At 40.3% G+C, this 27,708-nt stretch overlaps 1 long non-coding RNA gene across 2 annotated transcripts in view; it reads left to right on the top strand.

Annotated features, from left to right (window-relative positions):
- Positions 1-27,708, top strand: part of LOC131825268 (uncharacterized) — a 102,802-nt gene that overhangs the window by 18,534 nt on the left and 56,560 nt on the right. The window contains exons 4-5 of one of the 2 annotated variants that reach the window (XR_009351181.1): positions 1,167-1,309; positions 1,425-11,421. This is a non-coding gene — a long non-coding RNA (uncharacterized LOC131825268). Of the gene's footprint in view, positions 1-1,166; positions 1,310-1,424; positions 11,422-27,708 lie in introns of those variants that run through there. The other variant, XR_009351182.1, reaches the window with a different exon arrangement.

Here is a 27,708-nt window from a genome sequence, read left to right as displayed (position 1 = left end):
CCCAAAAGAAGTGGGGAGGTGGGTGAAGAGGAGAAACTGTTGTCCATGATTGAGCTTCTTGCCTATTGGCCAGGCTTGTGGTTCTGGTGATTTTCACCACAGCCCAGCTTCCCCTAAGGAATACTGCCAAGTCTTTAAGACTAACTTGCTGCCCAAGAAGTTTTGGTCTTGGGTTCTGTGTGTGTGTCTGTCTGTCTCTCTGTGTCTGTATTTTTTTTTTTTAACAGGCTGGTAGTTCTACATGGTCTGAGTCATTTTGGGAGAGAAGTGCGCACAGGAACGAAAAGATGATTATGACCTGTGTTAGTTCAGGTCCTTCAAGAAGCCGATGTCAAGACAGGATTAGAAGTACATGAAATTTCCTGGGGGAAATGCCTTTGGGGATAAATGGAGAGAGAGGGAATAGAGTTGCTGAGAGAGCTTCAGGTCACAACACCCTTCTGACACCTGTGAAGGAGAGAGGAAAGGAAGGAGTGGAGCCTGGGAAGAGGCTTAGACTGCAGAGCAGTTCTAAATGTTTCAGGCAAGGCCTCCAATGAGGAGTCCTCAAGCCAAAGTCACTAGTGACGAGCGAGCCTGCCTTTGTTTCCCCTGCCATACTTGATCATCTGCCGAGAGCAGCTAGTGGGCAGCTTGACCTGGGAACCCATGTTGTGGGGGATTCAGAGCCCAACACCTGGGGTTGTTCCCCGGGACTCATGGAGATAGGACTGTTTTTATAATTTTGAAGATATCTGCAAAAATTTGTGTGGGAGTTTGGAATATTTCAAAGTTGTAGGGGAGGGGTGGTGACATTTCAGTGAGAATAACAGCAGCCTAAACAACCAATATTTACATGTGCATCAAGTTCTTGCTAAGTGCTATACATCATGCGCTGCTGTGATGATGTTGTGAAGTAGTGTAGTAGATAGAGCTCTCTCGGTTGGAAATGACAGACCTAAAATTTACCTGGATGGGAAAAGAAAAAATTTATAGAATTTATCTGCTCTCATAACCAAGGTGTCTCAGAGCTGGGATTAAAGGGGGGCAAGTGAGGTAGGTGATGTAAGTGCACAGCAGGATCCTATTTTTATTTTAAAAGTCAATATTTTTTTTGATCATGGGTTTTTTTATATTAATTTTGATTTTTAAAAAATGTGTTTTAAAATATTTTTTTTAAATGACAGGTTTTTCTTTTTTTCACATCTCTTTAAATTTTGTTCCTGAGATGAGTGCCTCACTTGCCTGTCCTTAGTTCTGCCCCATAATTGAATCCGGAGGTTCAGATGACCACAGCATGAGTCAACTCCTTTGGGTCTGCTTAATTTTGGTAGGTGCTTTCTACATGTGGATTTTAGCAATCACAGTTTTATTTATTTATTTATATTCTATTTATTTATTTATATTCTATTTATTTATTTATATTCTATTTATTTATTTGACAGAGAGAGGCACAGCAATAAAGGGAACACAAGCAGGGGGAGTGAGAGAGGGAGAAGCAGGTTCCCTGCTGAGCAGAGAGCCCTATGGGAAGCTCAGTCCCAGGACCCTGCGATCATGACGTAAGCCGAAGGCAGACACTTAACTGACTGAGCCACCCAGGTTGCCCTAATATTTTGTTCTTCATTAAATAACTGTATCAAGGATATTTTGTTAATTGAAGAAAAGATATAAAACTGTATCTAGCATATACCACCATTTGTGTGAAATATATGTGTGTATGCATATGATCATTATTCCTGGAAAGATAAAAAAAAAACCAATAATAGTTATTCCTTCTGAGGAGGATTTTTGGGTGGCTAAGAGAAAATAGGAGGAAAACTAAGTTTTTACTCTATATCTTTTTATGTCTTTCAAAAGTCATGCTATATGAATGTATTACCTATTCAAAAATTAATAGATTTTAAATACTCTCTTTTTTTCTAATGAATGTGTGATAGATGCCATTATAGTTTTCAGGCAAGAAGACAGGTTTCTGTGCTCCTGGAGAAGATTTAGCCTTGGAGTAAATCAGGCCTTGATTTAGTAGAAAATAAAATTCATTATAAGATATCTGGAGTGTAACACAGTCAAAATGGCATGACTGTGTTTGAATGGTCAGTATTAAGGTGGAAGGCAGTTTTCATTTTTTCACTCCTGACTTCCCTTACTCAAAATGAGGTACAAGCAGACGTACAAACCAGGCATACAGAATTTTTTTTTAAGATTTTATTTATTTATTTGACAGACAGAGATCACAAGTAGGCAGAGAGGCAGGTGGTGGGGGTGGGCGTGGGGAAGCAGGCTCCTCGCTGAGCAGAGAGCCCGAGGTGGGGCTCAATCCCAGGTCCCTGGGATCATGACCTGAGCTGAAGGCAGAGTCTTTAACCCACTGAGCCACCCAGGCACCCCTAGAATTTTTTTTTGAAGATTATTTTATTTATTTGAGAAAGAGAGCTCAAGCAGGAGGAGTGACAAAGGGAGTGAATCTCAAGTCGACTCCTTGCTGAGCACAGAGCCAGGACATGGGGCTCAGTCTCATGACCTTGAGATCATGACCTGAACTGAAATCAGGAGTTGGGGCTTAACCAACTGAGCCACCCAGGTGCCCCAGGCAAATGTCCTGAGATTAAAGAGACAGAAAACAAATACTAATTGATAATGGCAGTCTGTGCCTGATAGTAAGTACAAAGTACGACTCATTACTGACCCCTGCCCTTAGCAATGCACATGGGTTTTCTTGTCAATAATGTTAATAGCTGTTATGAGCCTTTAATGAACATTAATATCCAGAATTCCAGGAGCACTTGGATGTTGAATCACAGGGGATATATTCTGATTTTATGAAACCCTGTGTTCTAAAGACCAAAGAATTAAGAGAGTACCTCAGGTTACTGTGGTGGGTGGTGGTCCTCATAATCGTGAAGAAACATAGGTGCCTCCACGAATTTCCTACTCTAGTTGGCAGTAGGGGGTCATGACAGTGACAGCAAGAGCTAAAGATTCTAGAATATAGTTGCTAGGCTAGGAGATGGCAACATATGCTTCTCCAAAGAGGAGACTATGAGAACCATTAGAAAGAATGGTGATTCAGTAATAATGAATAGAATTAGCTTTTGTTTGTTACTATGCTAACCCAATTAGGTCCAGTTTCTGGTATTAAAATCCTTAAAAAAAGAAAAATTCTTCAATACCAAAATTTACTCACTGAATGTGTCAATTCCTGAAGAGCTCAGGGGCAAATGATAATTGACTTTTATGAACATGAAAATGGTAATTCAATTTTGAGTCTGTACCTAACTAGGTCAATGTCTGTAAAGCTTTCAAGATCAATATCAGGAGGTGATGGAGGGTTATATGGATGTGCAGGAACAATGGGGCCAAATGGATCTCCCATTACAGAAGGTGGAAGAGGGCACTCAGCTCTGGATATGGCTAGATTTGCTGCTTCTGGTAATTTCTTCTCCAGACTATTTACAAGTCTGGAAGAAACAGCTTTTGTACTTCATTTTCATATCTTTTTTTTTTTTTTTTTAATATGTTGAACTTTGCTTGTATGAACACAGTTGCCATTAATAGGTTGTTTATTCATGTCTGCCCGGACTTGTTAGATGAAGTGCCCGGTTGGTATATTTAGATTCAGTGTTCTCCCCCCTTAATGGCTTTAAATCACTATTGATTATTATTTAACATTTATATAACTTCATCAGAGAAGCAAAGAGCTCAGTCCATCTTACTCATTTTGCAAATGTTGATGCTGAGTTTTGGGGGGGCAAAAGGTATTAATCTATCCATAGTCAGAGGAACTTTATTTTGCTAAAACTAGCTGACAGTTTGGAATAATATATTTTGTTCACTTATAACAACATACCCAAATGGATTAAAGAATTTTTAAAAATGAATAAAATAACTAAAGGAATATATATGTGTGTGTATGTGTGTGTACATGTGCCTATACATATTTAGGGGCTAGAAATTTAATCCAATTCAAAGACCTTTACTTTTGACTTATTTTTGATAAATTTTATTGAAATATGCATACAAAAAAGTATGCAAATCATAAGTATGCTGGATGAATTTTCACTGAGTGAACACTCCTGTGTAATTACATAAAAGCAAAGGAAGAAAGCATAAGGGAAATGATTGATAAGATTGACAACATAAATAAGTTAAAACATCTGTATGTCAAAATATGTCAAACAGAATTAAAAGGGAAAATGATAAACTGGAAGAATGTTTGCAAATACATGACAAGGCTAATTACCTTAATATTTAATTGTTTTCAAAGAAAAAATCTTTAAGGAATTTGAAAACCCTAGTTATAAAATAAAGTACACAGGAGGCAATGCAATATGAGGGGAAAAAAATATCCTTCACTGGGAATTAAAGAAAATGGCTATACTAAAAACGTCACACCCCATGATAAAAAGGTGCTGGAAATAGGCCTTTGCATACATTTCTAGTGAGTGCACGAGTGAAGTTTAGTGTTACTGTGGGGTAGGGGAAGGGATAGTGGCTGTGTGCAGTTTGCAGTAGGTAGGTACCATGAGCCTGCAGCATGTATAGACACTTTCTTTTTTTTTAAGATTTTGTTTATTTATTTGACAGATGGACCACAAGTAGGCAGAGAGGCAGGCAGAGAGAGAGGAGGAAGCAGGCTCCCCGCTGAGCAGAGAGCCCGATGCGGGGCTTGATCCTAGGACACTGGGATCATGAACTGAGCTAAAGGCAGAGGCTTTAACCCACTGAGCCACCCAGGCGCCCCTAGATACTTTTGCCATAAAATTCTACTTCTAGAAATTGCTTGAAGTAAATAATAGTAAAACACAAAAAATAACTTAAAATATCTGAAATAGGAGTTTGGTTAAACAGAGTATAGGTTCTCCAGCCATTAAAAAACATCACAGAAGAATACTGAATAGGATGAAAAAAATTACAGTATGGTATGTGAAGACATCAAAATATAAAATTAAATGTGTGCAAAGAATTCAGGTTTTGAAATAAATGGTATATACATATATTTTTAAAAAATACTGATAGATCTTACATTAAAATATTAACAGGTTTGGGGTGCCTGGTTGGCTCAGTCAGAAAAGCCTGCAACTTCTGATTTTGGGGTCATAAGTTCAAGCTCCATGATGGGTGTAGAGATTACTAAAAAAATAAATAAATAAACTTAAAAAAATGTGAACAGGCTTAAATCTGGCTGAAGAAGTATGGGTTATTAGTTTTTCTCTTTATGCTTTTCTATATATTCCAAGTTTTCTGTAGTGAATATTAATTCTCTAATCAGACAAAATAGAGGTAATAAAAATAATAAAGGTTTTTTTTTAAAGTTTTCTACAGTGTGATTGCATAGAGTCTGTATCCTAAGCAGTAAAAATGTCCTCTTTACATATGCTATCTGCATATAAAAGAAATAAAAATACAGACTCATTTTATCTTCCCTAAAAGTGTGAAGATGGGGCACCTGGGTGGCTCAGATAGTTAAGCGTCTGCCTTCAATCAGGTCATGATTTCCAGATCCTGGGATCGGAGCCTCATGTCAGGCTCCCAGCTCCGCAGAGAGTTTGCTTCTTCCTCTCCCTCTGCCTCTCCCCTTGCTTGTGCTCTCTTTCTCGCAAATGAATAAATAAAATCTTAAAAAATAATAATTTAAAAGTTTTAAAAGCATGAAGAAATTTTATCCTCCTCTGGAAAGATGTACACATTATGGTTGCCTTTCTGTGGTGACATTATGACAAGCGTTCAACATGTAACACCAGGATTAATCAAGAATTACCACTATTAAACTACCAAGGGAATACTCTTGACAAACAATAGAGATACATATTCTCCTGAAACACCACTAGTTAAAATGTATTAGATTGCTAGCGTATCACATTACTATGATAATTCTCAGCGCTGTTTAAAGTGTTTGACTGCATTCCGCTGAATTACAAGTATATAAATATAAGCTTTTATTGATTTGTCTAATAGGACAATCTGTCAAATTTATGCCATGGGAGGATTACATGAATATTTCTTTCCTCTTTTTATGCAAAAGATGTTGCCATTCTGTCTTTGTATGGATAAAGATGGAAGACCATCTTTGAACAGATCATTATACCTTGTGTATCCTAGAAGGCATGGACTGACTATAGGAGAAAGGTAAAAAGAGGTGTTTAGTTTAAAGCCGGCTCTTGAACTGAGAAGTAGAAGGAAAACATTTACATCAGGAGCCCACAGGTCTTCCGAAAAGGGAGACAAATTGCCCTAATCCTTGCCCCCAAGTTTTCTACCCAAGGATGGTTTCAGGTAGATTCATAGATTTGGACTGGGTAGTACCATCTGAGGCCCAGGTGCCAGTGATGCAGCGAGGCCCCTGAAATGAGGCTGTGGGAGCTAGACTCTGGCTTGACCCTCAGGCAGAAGGGGAAGCAGGACTGGGAGAAGTTGGCCCTGCAAGTCTGTCCTGAACCAGAAGTTCACAGTAGGTGAACTAGTACGATGTTTTTCAGCGAAAGAAGAGAGATAATGTTAAGTCCCATTTCTAAGCAGCATTTACTTCAGGTATGCAATATAAAAAAACGAAACAAGTGAAACTAAAGGAATTGTTGAAATTGGGCATCAGGACATAGCTCTTCACAACAAGAGATAATATTTTTCTTTTTTAAGATTTTGTTTATTGATTTGAGATGGAGCAAGAGAAAGAGCACAAGCTGGGCAGAGGGAGAGGGAGAAGCAGGCTCCCCACTGAGCAGGAAGCTGGAGCAGGGGCTCAATCGCAGGAGCTGAGCTGAAGGCAGACACTTAACCAACTGAGCCAGCCAGGTACTTAGAGAGGTAATATTTTTAAAAGACTTGTGAAAAGGACTTACGAAAAATATAACGAGGTTGGAATTGTGCTTATTTTTTAATAAAATCTTTATATTTTAGCTGACAGTAATTAGCATCTTGCTCAGAGAAGATCAAAAACCTTAGCACTCCTGTGAATCCTCCCAGTGTTGTTTATTTAGGCTATTATTATCATAGTTATACATTTCATGATTTTTAACGTTTATTGTCCAGTCTAGCAAAATTTCCATAGTGACTTAGTGTCATTTCTCCATTTTAACAGAGCCAGTTCTCACTGTCATTTTCTTCACCAGTTTCTCTTGTTTCTGAGCTCCTTGCTTCAGTCTCATAATTGGCTAACTTTTCTTACCAAGTAGTTTTAACGGGTGTTGTGTTGCCTAATGTTTTTGACTTACGACAATATCTACCTGTTACTTTGTTCCTTGTTTTTAATTCAAAAAAATTTTAAGACTTTATTTTTCAGTAATCTCTATACCCAAGTGGGGCTCAAACTCACAACCCCGAGATCAAGGGTCGCCTGCTCCACGGATTAAGCCAGCCAGGCCCCCCTCTGATACTTCTATTTTTGAATACTGTCTTCTCTGAATCGATTATTCTTGGGTCACACTTTACTTCTCTTTTTGGGGATTGTTTTAATGATCTGTGGCTGTGTAACAAGTCACTCAAAATTTGAGCTATTTACAACACACCTTTGTTGTGGTGTGCAGTCTCTGAGTGTCAGGAATCCGAGAGTGGCTTGGCTGGGTCGTTATGGCTCCTGATAATATGTTCAAGCTGCGTCATCTCAAGGGTTCACAGGCCCTACATCTACTTCCAAGATGGCTCTCTCATATGGTTGTTCCCTGACTGGTAGCACTCGACATCAGTTCCTCTGTGCCTTCACGTTTGCATAACCTACCCCAGAATGCGCTACCCAAGAGAAGGTGAGAGTACAACCAGGACTGAAGCCGTAGTGCCTTTTTATAACCCAGTCTTTGAAGTGACATACCACTAACTCTGCAGGATTCTATTGGTCACACAGTCCAACCCTGCTAAGGTGAGAGAGTGGACTACACAAGAGTTTGCACACCAGGAGATGGGGATCATGCAAGATCATCTTGGAAGCTGGCTAATACTGTTCTTTTCCTTCTGGTGTTGAGTATTACCATAGAGAAGTTAGAAAGCAGCCTGAATTCCTTCCCTTGCTAGTAGTTTACCTATAAAACCTAGATGGCTAGAAAAAAATCTTTATTTTTGAAGCTCTTTAGTTTGGGAGTTGAATGTTCTATATCGGATTTTCTTAGAGGTGATTTTTTTCTTTTTCCTGGAGATTCAGTTTTTGTTTCAGTTCAGGGATATCTTTTAAATCAGATCTTTGAATAAAACTTTTCTTTCATTTTTGGGTTCTCTTCTTCAAGATGAAGGTAAAAAGGGGGCAGAGCTACTTACTGTATGGAGTGCAGAAAGCAGCATTTTCCCCTTGCTTCTTACCAGTAAAAACAATCTTAGTACCTTGTTTAGCTCAAGCTATAGACTGAATGCTTCTGTCCTCTCAAAATTCCTTTGTTGACATCCTAAACCCCAACGTGATGGTACAGGAAAGCGGGTCGTTTTGGAGGAGATTAGGTCATCAGAGCAGAGCCTCTCACAAAATAGGACTAATGCCTTTCTAAAAGAGACCCCAGAGAGCTCGCTTGCCCTTTCCAGCTCGCGAGGGCACAATGAGAGGATGGCATTCTATGAAGCAGGAAACAGGCTCTCACTAGATCCTGAATCTGCCAGCACCTTGATCTTGGGCTTCCCAGCCCCAAGAACTGTGAGAAGTAATTTTGTGTTGTTTATAAGCCACCCCATCGATGATGTTCTGTTAGAGCAGCAGCCTGAACAGACTGAGACAGTTTCTAATAAGCACTCAGTAATGTTAACTAAAGGCTTTATGTGCATCACATCACAATTCAATCAGGTAAGGGCTGTTAAAATTCCCATTTGTTAAATGCACAGACACCCATTCATATTAATATGCCTGATAAGTGGCAGAGTTGAATTTGAAGCCAGGCCCTCTGACTTCATAGATCGGGCAAAGCAAAATGTTGTCTTCTACATCCAGATGTCGGGCCCTCAGCTGCACACTCAGTAGCAATGACAGCACCTTCAGCAAACACCGGCATCACTGCTGCCATTCAGCAGATGGGGAGTGACCAGAGTCCTGTCTAATACGGGCAGTAAAGTGGAGAAGGAGAGGAGAAACAGGGTCCCAAGAACTTGACCAAGTTGCTTATGGAAGAATAGTCTCCCGTTCCCCTTAGACGAATTCTGGAGGATATGAGAAAACTGGACTTCCCAAAGAAATAAAAGCAGATCTGGGGAAATATAAATTTATGGCTGCTGTTGCCCATAGTTCTACCCTGGCTGGCTCACCTAATTGTAAATATATGCGGAATGAAGTTATTAGACTATGTCTAGTCACAAAGGGTTGACTCAACCCTTCTACAGTAGGGTGTTGGAAAAGCCTTTAGCTGAAAGTAAGATAAGCAGCTCTCTACTTGCTCTCTCTATCTGGCTCTCATCCACCTGCTGGTCCTTTTGAAACTCTCATACCAGTCTTCACCCTGGGTTGTATCATAGTTTCACGCCAGGCTGGGAACTTCCTGGAACGGGGCTGGGGGCAGGAAATAGAAACTGTATAAATGCTGTCTGTGTACAGCTGTTCAAGGTTCAAGCTGAAACACTCAGTTTACACCCAGGACGTGCTGATTGTTCTTGATACTTGTTTCTATTTGCTCCAGCCAGCTCTGTGTATGTAGTGAGTCTCTTGCTCTCTGCACATGGTTTCCTTTGCTTCCACTGCTGTGGTGGGAGGGTTTTATTCATGGCCTGCTTTTAGAGGGAGGTTCCAGATGGAGTGCTTCATGAGGACTCTCCCACTATTCAGAAGCAATTTAGTTCAGTTGTCTGGGGCATTACTCAACGTCAGTTGCCTTGCCCGAATCCCTAGTGCATTATTTATGATTATCACATAGCTTGAAGCAAGACATACATCTGCATGTGAAGAACCAATTGGTAACAGTGAGGAGTTGGAGTTTGATTGCTTTAGATTCTAGTCTGGACCTTGTTCTTCCTAACTGTGTGACTTTGGGCAAAATACTTAACCTCTCTAATCCTCAGTTTCCTTGGCAGTAAAATGACAATTAAATGACACCCAGCAAGAAATACAAAAAAGTAGCCCTCCCCCCCCCTTCTTTTGCAAGTTTTGAATACTTACAAGACAGTTCCTTGCTATTTATTTACTTATTTTTAAAAATCTTTTTGGGAAAGGGTGGGGGAAGTAATATTAGGAACTAATATTTTTATTCAGGGTTGTGAGAACACTTTAGCTCTCTGAAATTTACATTTCTTTTGTTCTTTGTTTACCAACTGCTTCTGACAAAATGTAAAAAAAAAAAAAAGATTTTTCTCAGCGATTTGACTCTCTATATCAAGTGATTTTCAGTCTGCTAATGATTTCCTCAAACATAGAATTCCTGAATTTCTTGGAGGTTTTTAAATTAAATAAACAACAATAAGAAATTTATTCAAAAGTACATGTTGGTGAGTGAAGAACTAATGGCAGGTTTTTTTTTATTATTGTGGTAAAATATAGATAATATTTACCATTTTAACCATTTTTTATGTGCACAGTTCGGTGGCAGCAAGTACCGTCAGAGTGTCATGCAACCATTACTTTTTTTTTTTTTTTAAGATTTTATTTATTTATTTGACAGACAGAGATCACAAGTAGACAGAGAGGCAGGCAGAGAGAGAGGGGGAAGCAGGCTCCCTGCTAAGCAGAGAGCCTGATGTGGGGCTCGATCCCAGGACCCTGGATCACGACCTGAGCCGAAGGCAGAGACTTTAACCCACTGAGCCACCCAGGCGCTCCTCATGCAACCATTACTATCATCTGTTTGTACCTTATTCATCTTTCCCAACCGAAACTGCAGCGGTTAAACAGTAACTCCCCATTCTCTCCTCCCCACAGACCCTGGCAACCACCAGGCAGAAGGCTATGATAGTAGGTATTTTTAAGGAGAAAGAACTGGAATGGGGCTTCCCTAGTGAGTGGCAGGCATTGCATTTCTACCTCAAGCCTATGTCATTTCTAAGCTATCCCACTGAGATGTTAATCTGGTTTCTTGGCACCCGTAGCCCCAGAGGAATGCCCAGTCTGACCTGAGCACCTGACTCTGTGGGGGGCAGGGTGGGGACAGTCAAGGGCTCTTCGTGTGCCGCCCAGAGACCGGGCAACAGCCTCATTCCTTCCTGCTGCTTTGAGAAATCAGCTGTAGTCTTGATATCCTATTTTAGGCCCTGCTCAGCCTCTCATTCTTCCTTTGGAGCCTTGAATTTCAAGCCAGGGACTCCAACTGGTTTGACACCCGCCTGCCCGTGCCAGCTCAGTTTCCACCCCACCAGGAATTTACCATTGAGCAACCCAACCCTGTTTCCTCCGGCCCAAATACCGACCTAGTAAAGGCAGGCTAGCCCTTAGCGCTTATCTGTAAACTGAACAGGGTGAATTAGGTAATCTCAAAGGTAGAGGGCAGCTTTAAAGTTTTCCTCTCTGTTTAGGACAAACAAGTGGTGGTCCTAACGTAATACCTAGATAAGATTCTTCTGTACAAATTCTCTCGTCATTTTTTATGTAAACACAAATACTGAAAGCATTAGGTTTGCTTTGAAAGTTCAGCTAATGGTCAGCAAAGGGTTAATGCATTTAGGAGAAAATATTATGTGTTAGCCAGTACAAAGAATTTCATATTCTGAATATAATCCTGAAAAAATTGGAGATCTCTGAGGAGCCTTTGGCCGGACTATATTGTCTGCCTAAAATGGTTTTAGCTTTCACTCTAATACGGCTTTAGTCCCGGCAAGGGCGAGTAGCTTGCTATTTGATAGGGCTATTTGCATTTCAAAGCTAATCAGTATTAAATAATCAGCTGGTAAGGAAGAGTAAGAGGGGTCATTGTGTGTATTTTATTATTGTGTAAACTCGGAAAACAAGCTGAGAAGCTGAGAACTCACTCCTATTCTAGCAGATAAGAAAGTGGTTGAACGTGAAAGGTCTCCTAATAGGTGTTACTCATTTCTTTCCACTCGCAGGACTGCTGGGCTTTATAAGGAAGTAAACATAAAATGTGGAGAGAATAACCACATTTATTTCCAATACAGACCTTATATTAAGGTGAAAGCATTCCTTAAATCTTCAGCTTGTATTCATCTGTAACTAGATGGTGATTTTTTAGGATCTTTAACAGTTTGAAATTGTAACTATAATGGTTTATTGGCTAATTCAGATCAAACTTGATTGTAGGTCTGATTCAGTGGTTCTTAACCCCAGAACATTAGAATTGTAGCTGGGACGCAGGGGTGCAGGAGTACCTGGCTCCGGGCAGGGGTGGGGGTGGGGGGGGGGCATGTTCCCAAACAGACCAGGTTCCATCACTTGCCTCTGGCAAAATCCAAAGGCAGAGAAGTAGGTGGTAGTGAAGCAAGAAAGAGATTTATTCCAGTGAGGCCAACACCAGGAAGGCAGTGGATTAGCATCTCAAAGATGGTCTCCAAAGTGCCAAGGACACTTCCAGGTTTATATAAGGGAAATGTGTGGGTACATGCAGGTGGGCGGTAAAGGCCAAATCCATCACTGTCCTGGGGTCAGTCCACATGGGTCTTGCTGGCTCAGGGCAGTTCTTACTGCTTAAGGTGGTAGCTTTGATGGCCATCAGAGGACACTTTGCGCATTGGGTCATTTGCCTGAGTTGGAAGATAAGCTGAAAGGAAAAACTTAATTAGGGAGTTTGAGGTCAACACGGAGGTAGTTGTCCTTTTTCAGAATCATCAAGGGCAAAGGAAAATATTGATGTTTGTTTGTACCCAGAGAATGACACAATTGGTTTGTGGTGGAGTCTGGTCATGTTAATTGTTTAGTAGTTCCCAGGTAATTCTGCTGGGTTGAAGGTTGAGACCCACTATTCTAATTCAACTCAAAAAACATAAAAACAAGGGGCACCTGGGTGGCTCAGTGAGTTAAAGCCTCTGCCTTCAGCTCAGGTCATGATCTCAGCGTCCTGAGATCGAGCCCCGCATTGGGCTCTCTGCTCAGTTCTACGCCTGCTTCTCCCTCTCTCTCTCTGCCTGCCTCTCTGCCTACTTGTGATCTCCGCCTGTCAAATAAATAAATAAAATCTTGAAAAAAAACAAAAACTAAAACAAAACTTCATTGACATTCCCAATGTTAATAACTGGTTTCACTTTTTGATTGCACACATCTATTTAAAAAAAATTAGAGCACATACCAAAGTATCTGTGTTCGAACTACTTTACTAATATGTTATCTGTATCATAAAACAGAGAAGAATAGACATTTATAAAAATAGGAGTAACAGTAAATAAATGTTATGCTTGAGTTTTTGCGTCAGAGAGACCATCAAGAAGACAAGCACCGATGCAATCACACGAGGGGTTATTTGACAAGCTTTGGAGGTCTCTAGAACCAAAGCAGGGTGGAGGTCTCTGGAACCAAAGCAGGGTGGGGGTCTCAGGAACCAAAGCGGGGTGGGGCTTACTAAAGCAGGGTGGGGGAAAGTTCAGCCCTTGGGCACAGGGGTCTGAGATGGTTGCTGGAGCTAAGATGGCTGTACTTACGCTAAGGCTAAACCTGAGGTGTGATGCCCTTGATTTTTCTCGGCCTCCACATAAATATCTTCGGGGTGCCTGGGTGGCTCAGTCAGTTGAGCATCTGCCTTAGTCTCAGGTCTTGGTCCCAGAGTCCTGGGGTTGAGCCCCTTGTCTGGGCCCTGCATCAGGCTCTGCTCAGCCAAGAGCCTGCTTCTCCCTCTACCCCACACCCTGCTCTTACTATCTTGTACTCTCTCTCTCCCTCAGATAAGTAAATAAATGAATGAATATCTTCTTCTTGTTCCCCTGAGTATTCTTCAAGCCACTCTGGAAGCCAGTATTCCACAGGATAAAGTCTAGATTCCTTTGCATGAAATTCAAGGTTTTCTCCAAGCACAACTTTATCTCCCTCTTATCGTTGTTGTATACCATACTGTGTTTGTTTATGGTTGTTATTTCTTACTGCCTTAACCTACTTTCCTGGGAAATAGACCTGAGATGGGAACTTGCATGTAGAAAGTTTATCGAGGAGCAAAGGAAATAGCATTGGGCAGAAAATGGGGGAGATGCAGTTATAACAGAGTTCTGGAGCTGGGTGACCCTTTAGAATTTCCCCACCTTGAGACAAGGGCCTTAGGCCTTCATCCTGCAGTAAGCAGTTATCTGTGTGAGCTGCCCCTGGGTGAGCGGGTTCTGATAGCAAATCCCCCGCTACCATCACCCACCAACCTGCCAGCTGTTCGGGAATGAATGCCTCCAGTCCCGCGAGGGGATACTTAACCACAGCAACCACCATATTCTCCGCAGTACGTCTTAGCACAGTTTCTTCTTTACGCAGGAGTGTTTCACCCTGTCTCTCCCTGGAAACTGAGCACTCCCTAGAGGCTCAGTGTAAAATGCCACCACTTCCTCGAAGTTTCTCTGTATTGCTCTGCTACTAGACGGAAAGCCTGGACTCTGGGACAGTTGGGTGGCTCAGTCGATTAACTTCTGGATCTTGATCTCAGCTCAGGCCTTGATCTCAGGGTTGTGAATTCAAGCCCGGTGTTGGGCTCTGTGCTGCGCTTGGAGCCTACTTGGGGAAGTGGGGAGGAAAAAAAAAAAAAGCAGTGACTTTGATGTCACAAACCCCTGGGTTTAAATATTGTATTTTAGGGACCTTGTTTGGGCAAGTTATTTAACTTCTCTGAGTCTTACTGGAGCTTACTGAGACCTACTGTATAGGATTTTTATAAGGAATATTAAAATAATCACTCAACCCATAATACTGACCTTTTTGGTTCTAGCTTTTACTTTCTTCCAAATTTCTGTAGTTTTCTTACATTATTTAAATGGCAAAATTAAAAAGTAAATGGCAAAATAAATGTAATTAAGAAGCTGTAGTGATTTCTTTCATGTTTATTCAATTTAAAAGCTTATTCTTTATCCTGAGATAATGTTTCCACTTTAAGGAAAATTTATTTTTCTTTTTCAGCTTTATGAAAATCTGATGGCAGAGTAACAAATTTTCACACAACTTCATGACAATATAGTTTATATAACGATGGATTTTTGAAGGAATCTTAATTAGGAAAATAGACTTTTGTCATATATATACATACACATATATGCATTAAAGAAATTACTGGTTCATGAAATTAGAAATGCAGATAAAAGCACTATATCTTAACTGGTTCATTATGTTTATGTATATATATTATTCTATGTATTTGTAATATATAGATTTTTACTTATAATATTTATAATATAGAATATTTGTGGTCATTAATCTCATTTGTGTGTGCCAATTATTTGTTGAGCACCTCTAGCATCTATAATATAGAAAATATTTTGGGGCGCCTGGGTGGCTCAGTGGGTTAAAGCCTCTGCCTTCAGCTAGGATCATGATCCCAGGGTCCTGGGATCAAGCCCCACATCGGGCTCTTTGCTCAGCAGGGAGCCTGCTTCCTCCTCTCTCTGCCTCTCTGCCTACTTGTGATCTCTCTCTCTCTGTCAAATAAATAAATTAAATCTTTTTTTAAAAAGTAACTATAATATAGAAAATATTTTAATTATTGCTACTAAAGAAACAGATGCTCCTTCTGAAAGTGTTCAAAATTATTTAACTGATGAAAAGTAAACAATAATAAATATTTCATATAACATTTCAAGAATAATGAGTCCTGTTGGAAACAGTTTAAATCATTCATGTAATTGGTACTGACATTTCTTTCTTTTTAAGATTTTACTTATTTATTTGACAGAGAGAGATCACAAGCAGGGGGAAGGGCAGAAGGAGAGGGAGAAGCAGGCTCCCAGCTAGCCATGGAGCCCAACGTGGGCCTTGATCTCAGGACCCTGGGATCACAGCCAGAGCCAAAGGCAGACGTTTAACCAACTGAGCCACCCAGGCAGCTGGTAGTGACATTTCTGAACATACAGAATTTCAGGAGCCAGGCTGGTCTAGAGAAGATTTCTCAGAGGATAGACAGGATTTAAATGAGTTATAAATTCCCTGAGTAGTAATGACCTGATCTGGTGTAACTTTGTATCTTACACACTGCTTAATACGCACGAGGCCTACAGTTTAAAAAAAAAAAAAAAAAAAAAGGTAATTCATGCAAACACACATAATTTGAATAAAGGCTGAGTGTATAAATTGCGTATCTGGAGAAGAATGGGGAAGGGTTCCAGCTTTGTGGTAGAATTTATGGGAAACAATCAAGGTGGTAGGCATGTTGTGAGGTCGGGGTGAAAGTCTGTTGGAAGTAAAGTCCTCAGACAGGAATGGAATGGGCAAGAGGACCAGCACCAGAAGGTATGTCAGGGGAGGTTTTTGTAGACTTAAGTCATACAATTTAGATTGTACCCTGTATAAACAGGGAGAACGCAGGAACTGTACTAAGGGGACACACGGTTTACATGGGTTAAGGCTGACTGCCGCAACCAGACTTCCATTCTTAAATTTCTCAAAACTTCCTCTTCATTCTCTAATCTCCTGTTTCCTCCTTCCTCTGACATCCCCACGTGGTTGCTGCACACACGTTTGAATCCCCCATTTGGAGTTAATCTTCCCATAGTCTCAAGGCTCTTGGTTTAAAGATCTTATTTATTTATTTGATAGAGAGAGATCACAAGTAAGCGAAGAGGCAGGGAGAGAGAGTGAGAGGGAAGCAGGCTCCCCGCTGAGCAGAGAGCCCAACGCAGGACTTGATCCCAGGACCCTGGAATCATGACCTGAGCCAAAGGCAGAAGCTTAACCCGCTGAGCCACCCAGGTGCCTAAGGCTCCCTGTTTAATCCGTGGTTATAACCCCTGTTAGATTGGCTTTTGAGCCTACATGGGTGTCAGGCACCAGAATGTGCATATAGAGAGAACAGATAAGGTCTGTTCATCTTTGTACTCACCTCCTTCCAGCACTCAGTACACATCAGTGTTGAGTGAAGGTTATTTGAAATCGTCATTTCTTTTTTTTTTTTTTTTAAGATTTTATTTATTCTTTTTTTTTTTTTTAAAGATTTTATTTATTTATTTATTTGACAGACAGAGATCACAAGTAGGCAGAGAGGCAGGCAGAGAGAGGCGGGGAAGCAGGCTCGCCGCTGAACAGAGAGCCCGATGTGGGGCTCGATCCCAGGACCCTGGGATCACGACCTGAGCTGAAGGCAGAGGCTTTAATCCATTGAGCCATTTGACAGAAATCACAGGTAGGCAGAGGGGGTGGGGGAAGCAGGCTCCCCGCTAACCAGAGATCCCAATGTGGGGCTTGATCCCAGGACCCAGGCCAAAGGCAGTGGCTTAACCCCCTGAGCCACCCAGGTGCTCCGTGAAGTAGTCATTTCTTCTTATAAATCAGTGAAAATGCTGAATGTCGTTTCCTCTTACAAGCTGATATTAATACACATTACAAGTAGGTCCAACATGAAAAGCTGTTTAATGGATGGTAAAAGGCAAGTCGTTTAAATTGTTCTGCTTGAAGAATTATTTCTACCTGAGTCACAAGGTATTTTGATGCAACTAACAGAAGTAGTTATGTTAAGTCTTAGCAATGTTTGACAGGGGTGAAAAAGAATTAAGATAAAGGTCAGTTACTATAAGGAAAAAAAGTTTTCTTACTGAAGGAATTTTTTTTTTTTTTTACAAATGATTACAAATAAATCTGTCATGACTAGATTGTATGGCCTTCCCAGCTTGTTTGTATTAAAGAGAAGCAACTTTCCTATTGTTATAACTTGATTAAAAAAAAAATACAAGGAATGAAAAGGACAATCAAACTTGATTTTTTGTCATTATGAAGGTCACGTCATCAGCTGTCATTTATGAAGGTCACGTCATCAGCTATATTAGCTGGACAGGGCTGGACTTTATTCCATTGGTTGACAGAGTTATCAACACTTTACAACATAGAAACTTCATGTGAAAGTCAGCGTTTTTATTGCCTAGTGTATAGTTAGTTTCAAATCTCTGCCTGTTTTGTGCTTATGTTAATTACTATATGTACTTTTGCATCAGGGATAGAGCTTCTGCACCAAGAAAACTAAAACTTAGACTATTCATTAACAAATAACCAACCTAAAGGCAACTGGGTGGCTCAGTGGGTTAAAGCCTCTGCTTTCGGCTCAGGTCATGGTCTCAGGGTCCTGGGATAGAACCCCTCATCAGGGCTCTCTGCTCTTTGGGGAGTCTGCTTTCCCCTCTCTTTCTGCTTGCCCCTCTGCCTCCTTGTGATCTCTGTCTGTCAAATAAATAAAATAAAATCTTTAAAAAAACAAACAGAAAAACAAATGACCAACCTATATGAATAAATAATGCAATGAATGCAGACTAATCTAGGCTAGGGATTTGATTATTCCTTCCCACAAACTCAACTCCAGAGAGTCTGAGGATGGTGCTCTCCGGAATTGTGGAACATAGCATCCCTGCACACCATACAAAGTATTCAATAATGATTCTTGAATGAAGAAATGAACAGACGACAAGGTTATCTCAGAATGTTAAGACAGAAGAGAGTTTGACAAAAGCCATTTTTGAAGCCAAGGCCATTATTCTCATATTAGTCTAAACAGGGTGATCCATGAATAAACATGCCAGCGCCATATTAGCCAAACCAGACGTTTAAGAAAAATATAACTCTCCAGGAAAATCAGCTAAAAAAAGAATAATTCCACATTAAATCACTTGTAGATATGTTTCCTGATGGAAATACCAGGGACAAATTCAACATCAGTATAAAATTTAGAAAATTGTTTAGAAAATTATTAATTAAACAATTAGAAAATTGTTTCTACACTGGGTGCTCTTCACACGCTTCCCTCCTCCAGTCTTCCATCCCTGGGGCACAAGAGCTGCCCTTTAGTTTGAGTAAGTAAGATGCGTTGGTGAGTCATATTAGCTATTTTTAATACACAGACATGTGAGAGAGCTGTTTGATAGAGGATTTGCTTGCAAGCGATTGGATTTGAGAAAGTCCAGGCTTCGAGCCAGATTCTGGAGTGAGGCAGAAATGGGGACTAGACAGAAAAGCTTGTAGGCTTTTCAGACTAAAACAGAATGTAGATGTAAAACTAGGGTTTAATTTAAGTAGTAATTTAGAGTAGGTGTTGATTTAGGAAGACCTGAAAGATATAGAATTAATGGAAAGGTTAATGATGGGCCTCCTGCAGTGAGAGAATGATGACAGGTTATAGAATACCCTGAACTCCTAAGCATAGTGTAGTTTAATGCCTAGATGCTAAAAAGTGGTAGCTAAAAATAAACAGTGGTACATTTTTAAATAGTGGATTTCTTCCTCTCCCTGAACATCTAAGCTTACTTCATGAATCTGAACTAATTTTTTTTTAAGATTTTATTTATTTATTTGACAGAGAGCACAAGTAGGCAGAGAGGCAGGCAGAGAGAGAGAGAGGAAGAAGCAGGCTCCTTGGTGAGCAGAGAGCCCCATGCAGGGCTTGATCCCAGGACCCTGAGAACATGACCTGAGCTGAAGGCAGAGGCTTTAACCCACTGAGCCACCCAGGCGCCCCGAGAATTCTTTTTTTTATTTTTGTCTTTTTAAAAGAATCTGTTTATTTGAGAATGAGAGAGCACTAGCAGGAGGGAGGAGCAGAGGGAAAAGGAGATGCTGACTCCTCACTGAGAAGGGAGCCTAATGAAGAACTCGGTCCCAGGCCCCCGATCAGGGATCTACCACAGACGGACATTCAACCGACTAAGCCAGCCAGGCTCCCGGTAGAAGAATTCTAAATAGTAGGCACATGAACTGCATGAAGACATGCATTACTCTTCCTAGAAGGTATCTCCACAGTCTTGACTCAGAACCCCAGATGAAAATACATGCCATCCAGTCCAGCACCCTAGTCAGCTCATGGTTCATCTCTGCTGTTTTCTCTTAGGTAACCTCTACTTATATGTTGCCACTTAGGAGATTCTCTCTGGTTGACAAGAATCTGTCGACAATTTATGTGTCAGTTTGGCTGGGCGGTGGTGCCTAAATATGTGGTCAAATATTATTCTGGATGTTTCTGTGAGAGTGTTTTTGGATGCATTAATATTTTATTTAATTTTTTTTTTTTTTTTTTTAAATTTAGAGAGAGAAAGAGCAGAAGCAGAGGGAGGGGCAGAGAGAGAAGGAAAGAGATTCCCAAGCAGACTCCTTGGGAGCCTTGAGGGGAGAGACCTATGTGGGGCTTGATCCCATGACCCTGAGATAATGACCTAAGCCAAAACCAATAGTCACATGCTTAACTGAGCCACCCAGGCACCCTGTGGGTGAATTAACATTTAAGTGGTAGACTTTGAGTAAAGTAGATTGCTCTCTAGAATGTGGGTGAGCCTCATCTAATCTGTTGAAGGACCAGACTAGAACAAAAGACTGACCTCCTCTGAGCAAGAGGAATTCCACAGAAGATGACTTTCAGACTTGAACTGAAACATTGGCTCTTCTCAGGGTCTGGAGCTTACTGGCCCACCCTGTTGATTTTAGATTTGCCATTTTCCATAATGACATGAGCCAATTTGTTAAAATCTGCCTCTCTCTATTTCTGTTTCTTTGGAGAATCCTAAATGCAGAACCTCTTTTAAAATTGGAACATAATATATTGCATAGCTCAGATTGTATCATTACATTGCTAAAAATTCTTGATGGAAAAGTTCTTTGTAGCATTATTTATCATAGTAATGAATTGGAATTAACCTAAATATCCATCAATAGTGAATTAAACAAGTGAATTGGTAAGATAGGATATATCCCATACATGAGAATGCTATGACTTCATTGAAAATGACTGAGGTAAGCAAGTAAAGGCAATTACGAGTACACTTATCTTGGTGAGAACTGAGTAGTATGTAGAACTGCTGAATCACTGTAAAGTACCCCTGAAACTAATATAACACCCAATGTTAACTATACTGGAATTCAAATTAAAAAAGAAAATGACTGAGATAGAGCCATATTTGTTCACGGTGACATAAAATAGTGTCTGATACGTATTATTAGTGAGAAGTTGCAAATTGCAGTGAAGTACACATAATATGACCTCATTTATGCTGTAATAGTTATATGTGGCATAGTCTTGCAGGAAAATGGTATAATAAAAATAGCTAGCATTGCTAGCAGTTAACTGAGGCCTTCCTATGTGCTTGCACTGTTCAAGGATCTTTACATGTATCATTCATTCCATTCAGGAGATAAGCATTACATGCTGTGCTAAGTGATAGGCATTCAGCAGTAAATGAAACCAGTGGTTCTTGACTCGGGGTGATTTTACCCCCCCAGGGGATAGTTGGCTACGTCCGCGAACATTTTTTGTTGTCACGAGAATGTATGTATAGGGGGGTTGCTGGCATCTAGTGGGTAGAAGCCAAGGCTGCTGCTGCTTACCCTACAACACACAAAACGGCTCCTCAGATCAGAGAATTAGTCAGCCTGAAATGCCAGTAGTACAAAGGTTGGGAATCCCTGACCTCGACAAAATCCTTGCCTTCGTGGAGTTGGCTGTTATTCATCTAATCCTCATAACACCGCTATGAAGTAGGTGCTATTATTATCTGTTATTGTAGATGAAGAACCTGAGCCACAAAAAGGTTAAGTAAAGATACAAGCTCAATTGTTTCTGTGTACCCCTGGGAATTGGGTTTGATGATCAGCTTTCACTCTCTATGTACCATATTTTGCTGTCTTTGAATTTTTAATAATGAACTTGTTTTATAATTATTTTTCTAAATAAAATTTGAGTTATAAAGGATTTTAAAATGCTTTATCACTCCCAATTGCATATTTATTTATTTATTTGAAAATTTATTTACTAAGGCAAGAGCGTGTACGAGGGGTGGGGAGGTGCAGAGGGAAAGGGAGAGAGAGAGGGAGAGAAGCAGACTCGCCACTGAGTGTACAGCCCAGTTCCAGACTCAGTCTCATGAACCTGAGATCACAACTTGAGCCTAAATCAAGAGCCTGATGCTTAACTGACTGAATCACCCTGGTGACCACGACCCCACCCCCCACCCCACCCTCGCCCCCCTAGTTGCCTATTTAAAACAATCTAGAATCCTCAACTTAGCTTTCCAGGTTCCTCATTGTCTGGTTCCATTTACTTTTCCATTCCCTTTGCTTCCCACCTCACATATTCTGTGTTCTAACTGCAGCAGGCTATTGCCTCATTTGGGAAGCCGGTGCTTATTATGTAGCTCATCTTTCTATTACCTGGAAAATAACTAGGATCTTGCATATAAATTGTGAAACAAAGCAAATTACAAAGATGAGTTCCTTTTATTTTTTATTTTTTAAAGATTTTATTTATTTGACAGAGAGAGATCACAAGTAGGCAGAGTGGCAGGCAGAGAGTGAGGAGGAAGCAGGCTCCCCACTGAGCAGAGAGCCCGATGTGGGACTCGATCCCAGGACCCTGAGATCATGACCTGAGCCGAAGGCAGAGGCCTTAGCCCACTGAGCCACCCAGGTGCCCCGATGAGTTCCTTTTATATTGAACCAAAATACGCTCCCCTATAATAATTTTTACCCATTGGTCCTGGTTCTCTGATTGAGGTATTTGCGATTTATAGCTAAGGTATCTTCATAACACTACCAACACTTAAATATTTATCTTTTCTAATTTTCTCTCTGTATGTGAAGTTTCTAATTCTTTCAGTCATTCCCCTGACTTGACCCTATTTCAAGGCCACTCACCATCCTGGCTTCCCAAGATGCTCTACTTTGCTACTGTTCTTTCACAAGTGGGGCACCCTGTTCAGTGGTGAAATGTATAGTTGGAAAGCAAACAATCTCTTATGTGTATGTATATGTGTATGTATATGTATGTGCATGTAGGCTTTTCTTACATTTTCTTCCTTTGGTGGTTGGGTCACACATCATTGAATCTCAACTCGCCATGATAATGAAGGTGTTTATTATGGTTCTGAGTCATCAATAAAGCATTAAATCACATTCAGCACACTCTGCTTAAGGAAGCAGGGCACCTGGGTGGCACAGTCAGTTAATCATCCAACTCTTGGTTTTGGCTCAGGTCAAGATCTCAAGAGCTGTGAGATCTAGCTGAGCCCCACACAGGGCTCCGTGCTTAGCACTGAGTCAACTTAGGACTCTCTCTCCCTCTGCCCACCCCCTTCACAAGCTCCTGCTCTCTTTCTCAAATAAATAAATCTTTAAAACAAGCAAACAAACAAAAAGAAAGCAGGGAAGTAGTTAATGCAACTCGTGTTTTTATACAAAACAGATGAAACTTTTAAAAAAATTGGTGTTTCTTAAAGAAATGGTCATACAATTATCTGGAGCACTGCAATCTACAAAAAAAAAATTCCCTCAAAGATCTGGGAAAACAACATTTAATTGTACAACGAATCAGAATGAATCAAGAGAAACCTTTTTGGAGCATAACAAGAATTCTAAAGATTAAAAATCGTTTGCATGGGCCAGTGATTTCAAAGCTTGTTTCTGAAGTACCCAAGATTTAGAGTAAAGTCAGTTACATCGTTTGCTGGAGGTCACTCAAAAAGTCAGTCACACAGTCCCAAGTCCTAGGTCAGGGCCTGAAATGCCCAAAATAAAATGAATTTTAAATATTTTACATCTGGGGGCAACTGGATTGTTCAGTCGATTAACCGTCTGCCTTCAGGTCAGGTCATGATCCCAGGGTCCTGGGATTGAACCCCGAGTTGGGCTCCCTGCTCAGCTGGGAGTCTGTTCTTCCCTCTCCCTCTGCTCCCCCCTCGACTTGTACACTCGCTTGCTCTTGCTCTCTCCCTTTGTCTCAATTAAATAAAATCTTTCAAAAAATATTTTGCACCTAAAAAATTGTGCATTTGGGAGATAGTGTGTTTGTGTGAGAACAAAAGATTGGTGCATTCTCAATTGGGTGTTATGTCTCCATAAATTCTTTATTCTTTAGTTGATTTATCAATGAAACACTTGGTTTTCCATCTCCTCTTAGAAGCTACACTTTCTGCAACAATTTGAGACATGTAATAGCTACCAGTGAACAGCTTTAGTAGTAGTTCAAGTGATGAACATTTTATCATTTACCTTCTCCAACAATTCTCTTCCAAGTGACAAGGCTTACCTTCTTACATTTATTCATGATAGTATTCTGATCACATCACTGTTCTCTGAAGTCTTCAGTGGCTCCCAGATGTTTTAGAAACTAAATGAAGATTTGGAATAGTGGATTTCCAGACCCTCTTACAAATCGATTTTTTGGTTTGTTTGTTTGTTTGTCACACAGGCTTTAATTTTCCTCCCATGTGGTGTTTCCACCACAGGCGGGAGAAACTCCCTACTTCCTTCCAAACAAGACTTCACACCCCTGGAGTTTGAGGACATCCTTGCTATGTTAGTTCATGCCTGTAAGAGCTCTCTCTAGGGTTATGAATTTTCTCAATTGGTGTAAGTTTAATAGTTCAAATGGACTCATTTAAGCCACCTCTTCACAAACTAAAAGTGCAATGCAATCAAGGTTCAGAGAAGATGGCTTGAGGATCCTGCTTAATGAGGAAGGAAGTTCTGAAATAAAGACCCGTTTGTTTATTTGTTTTATACTACTCTTTTGAAGCTTTCATTTATTAATTCCTTGAGCCTCTTTGTGTTAGACACTGAATATAGAGAACATAAGGGAGAACAGTAAAAATAATAGCTAACACTTGATAGGTGCTTCATATAGTCAGGCCTCTCTGCCTACTTTATCACAGATCTTGACAATTTTACAAGTCAGAGGTGAATATACTTACTTTAAAGGTGTAAACTTTGCTGAAAGATTAGTAACTGGGAAGGTCCTACAAGTTTCAAAAACTTAAAAGGGGGGCACCTGGATGGCTCCGTCGGTTAAGTGTCTGCCTTTGGCTCAGGTCATGATCCCAGAGTCCTGGGATGGAGCCCCACATCTGGCTCTCTGCTCAGTGGGGAGCCTGCTTCTCCCTCTCCCTCTGCCTGCCGTTCCCTCCACTTGTGCTCTCTCTCTTTCTCTCTCCCTCTAGATAAATAGAATCTTAAAAACAAAAACAAAAACGGGGCACCTGGGTGGCTCAGTGGGTTAAAGCCTCTGTCTTCGGCTCAGGTCTTGATCTCAGGGTCCTGGGATCGAGCCCCTCATCAGGCTCTCTGCGCAGCAGGGAGCCTGCTTCCACCTCTCTCTCTCTCTGCCTGCCTCTCTGCCTACTTGTGCTCTCTGTCTGTCTAATAAATAAATAAAATCTTAAAAAAAAAAAAAACTATTAAAAAAAAACTCCAAATACGTAAAAAGGGAAATAACAACAAAAAAAGTTCACAATTCATTATTAGGTACCATTGTACCTTGTGGGGAGAATGGAAAGGGGAGATTACAGGAGGATAAGTGTTAAAAAAAACCTAAGAGTTTTCCTTGGATTCTGTTAGGAAAAAATGGAAAAGTTACGGATTAAGGCATAAAAGTGAAGGAGTGCATTTTGGTGGTGAGTTTCCCTGACTATCACTGCATTAGATTCACTTTGAAACTGGAACCATTTGAATTTTTCAAAACAAACTGATAAGTGGATGGTAGATAGTGGGATTGAAAGTCTTTTTTTTTTTTTTAATTATTTAAGAAAAATTTATTTAGACCATAAAAGTTGTGTTTTCATTAATTAAATATTAATATTTAAGTGACTGAGTACAGAAAATCTTGCAAGTCTTTTATGCCTCTGTTTTCTCACAGGTTTATGATGAAGGGTCTGGGATGTCACATTGGGTGGGGGGTATTTCTGTGTGGCTGACATTTGAATTGGATCTAAAACAGAACTGTAGCTTTGAGATCTGAGTTTGTGAAACACATGGCTCAGTAACAAAATACATTGATTTGAATTGTTCTTAAAGTTGGCAGTTTTCCATTATGAGAACCTGGATAAGTAACATCTATGGATAATTTCTTTCTTTCTTTCTTTTTTTTTTAATATTTTTTTTATTCATTTGGCAGAGAGAGACCACAAGTAGGCAGAGCAACAGACAGAGAGAGAGGGAAGCAGGCTCCTCACTGAGCAGAGAGCCCAATGCGGGGCTCGATCCCAGGACCCCGGGGATCATGACCTGAGCAGAAGGCAGAGGCTTTAACCCACTGAACCACCCAGGTGCCCTGACATCTATGGATAATTTCTAAGTCTCAAGCATTAGTTATCCTTCATCCAAATTACTTTAATATCTATGAAAGCTGCTAAAAGGAGACATCTGAGATGGGTTAAGGTTTACTTCCTCTTTCCTTCCATTCCTGTTTGTCTCATGAAGAAGTAACTGAAAGGAGACAGCTATGGAAAGGGTCTTCACAACCTCCATAGTGACCAGCCAGCCTCGGAAATAACTAGAAGTTACTTTAATACAGTGAAAATAAAGGTTACAAATTATCTGTGATATATATAACCTGTTTTCTGATAACAGTCTTTATGTTACACTGTTTTATCCTTCTGTTTGTGATGCCTAAATATTGATCTTTGTACTAGTTTAGAGCATAAGAACCCAAATGGCATTATCCTTCCTGGACTATTAGCATGTTTTTTAGTTCTTGAGTTTTACTAATTTGGGCCATGTATCACATATCCTTAGCCCCAAACTTCAACTTGAAATGAAAAATGGAAATTTATGATGTATGTGTGTATATAAAAATAGGAAGCTAAGGCAAATATTCTAAAAGCTTGTATGGATCAGAAAATTATATTACTTGCTATATGATCAGGATCACAAACTGAGAAAGGATGACCATATATTAAAAAAAAATTTGGGACGCCTGGGTGGCTCAGTTGGTTAAGCAGCTGCCTTCGGCTCAGGTCATGATCCCAGCGTCCTGGGATCGAGTCCCACATCAGGCTCCTTGCTCTGCAGGGAGCCTGCTTCTCCCTCTGACTCTGCCTTCCACTCTGTCTACCTGTGCTTGCTCTCTCTCTGACAAATAAATAAATAAAATCTTTAAAAAAAAAAAAAATTTATGCTTGGGGCTCCTGGGTGGCTCCATCAGTGAAGCATCTGCCTTCGGCTCCGGTCGTGATCTCAGGAGCCTACGCTGGGCTTCCTGCTCAGTGGCAAGTCGGCTTCTCCTTCTCTCCCTGTGATCTCCCTTGCTCTCCACTATTTCTCAAAAAAAAAAAAAAAAAAAAAAAAAAAAAATACATTTTAAAAATTGGAAAGAAGAAAGATATGTTTAAAAAGTTGAGAAATAGTATAAAATGATTATGAAAATAAAGCTCAAGCAATAAGGCAAGCAGTTTTTATCCTGGATAAGACTAGTTCTTTGAGTCTTGGAACTGAAGGACCATCTGGAAATAGAGTTGACTTGAGGATGGAGATGGAGCTGCGGTGGGGAAACCAAACAGCACCACCTGCTCCCTCCGTGCCTTGCTCCTCTGCCAATAAATACTAATCTGTCTCCTCCATTGACCTTCCTCGTTGTCATTCTCAGTTTAACTTTTTAAATACTCTAAGTTTGGAAGATAAATCCAAGAGAAATTTGACCTCTTGCCCCTATGTAGTTTCCATTCTCCGTTCCTGCGAACCTGAAAGCCCTCTCTTATTTCTCTTTGTCAAGGATAAGGCTTGTAGAAAGCTGTATATACATGCTTATTACCAGCAACAGATTTACACAGAGAGGAAATTATAAGTAGATAGAGTTGCTGTAGAGTTCAGCTTTGTCTGAATTAGAAATAAATCATGTTTGTATAATCTAGTCTTAGCTAGTTCTGTTTATTCAGCCAAGTTATTTCCTGCACAGAATCTGCCTTTGCCTGGCAGTTGGAATCTTTTTTTTTTTTTTTTTCTTGCTTCAAATTGCTTCTCATTACATTTATTTTGAAGTG

The sequence above is a fragment of the Mustela lutreola genome, chromosome 2, assembly GCF_030435805.1.
Source record: "Mustela lutreola isolate mMusLut2 chromosome 2, mMusLut2.pri, whole genome shotgun sequence".
Taxonomy (NCBI): domain Eukaryota; kingdom Metazoa; phylum Chordata; class Mammalia; order Carnivora; family Mustelidae; genus Mustela; species Mustela lutreola.
The sequence above is the reverse complement of the archived record's forward strand: the minus strand, read 5'-3'. Positions and strand labels throughout refer to the sequence as shown.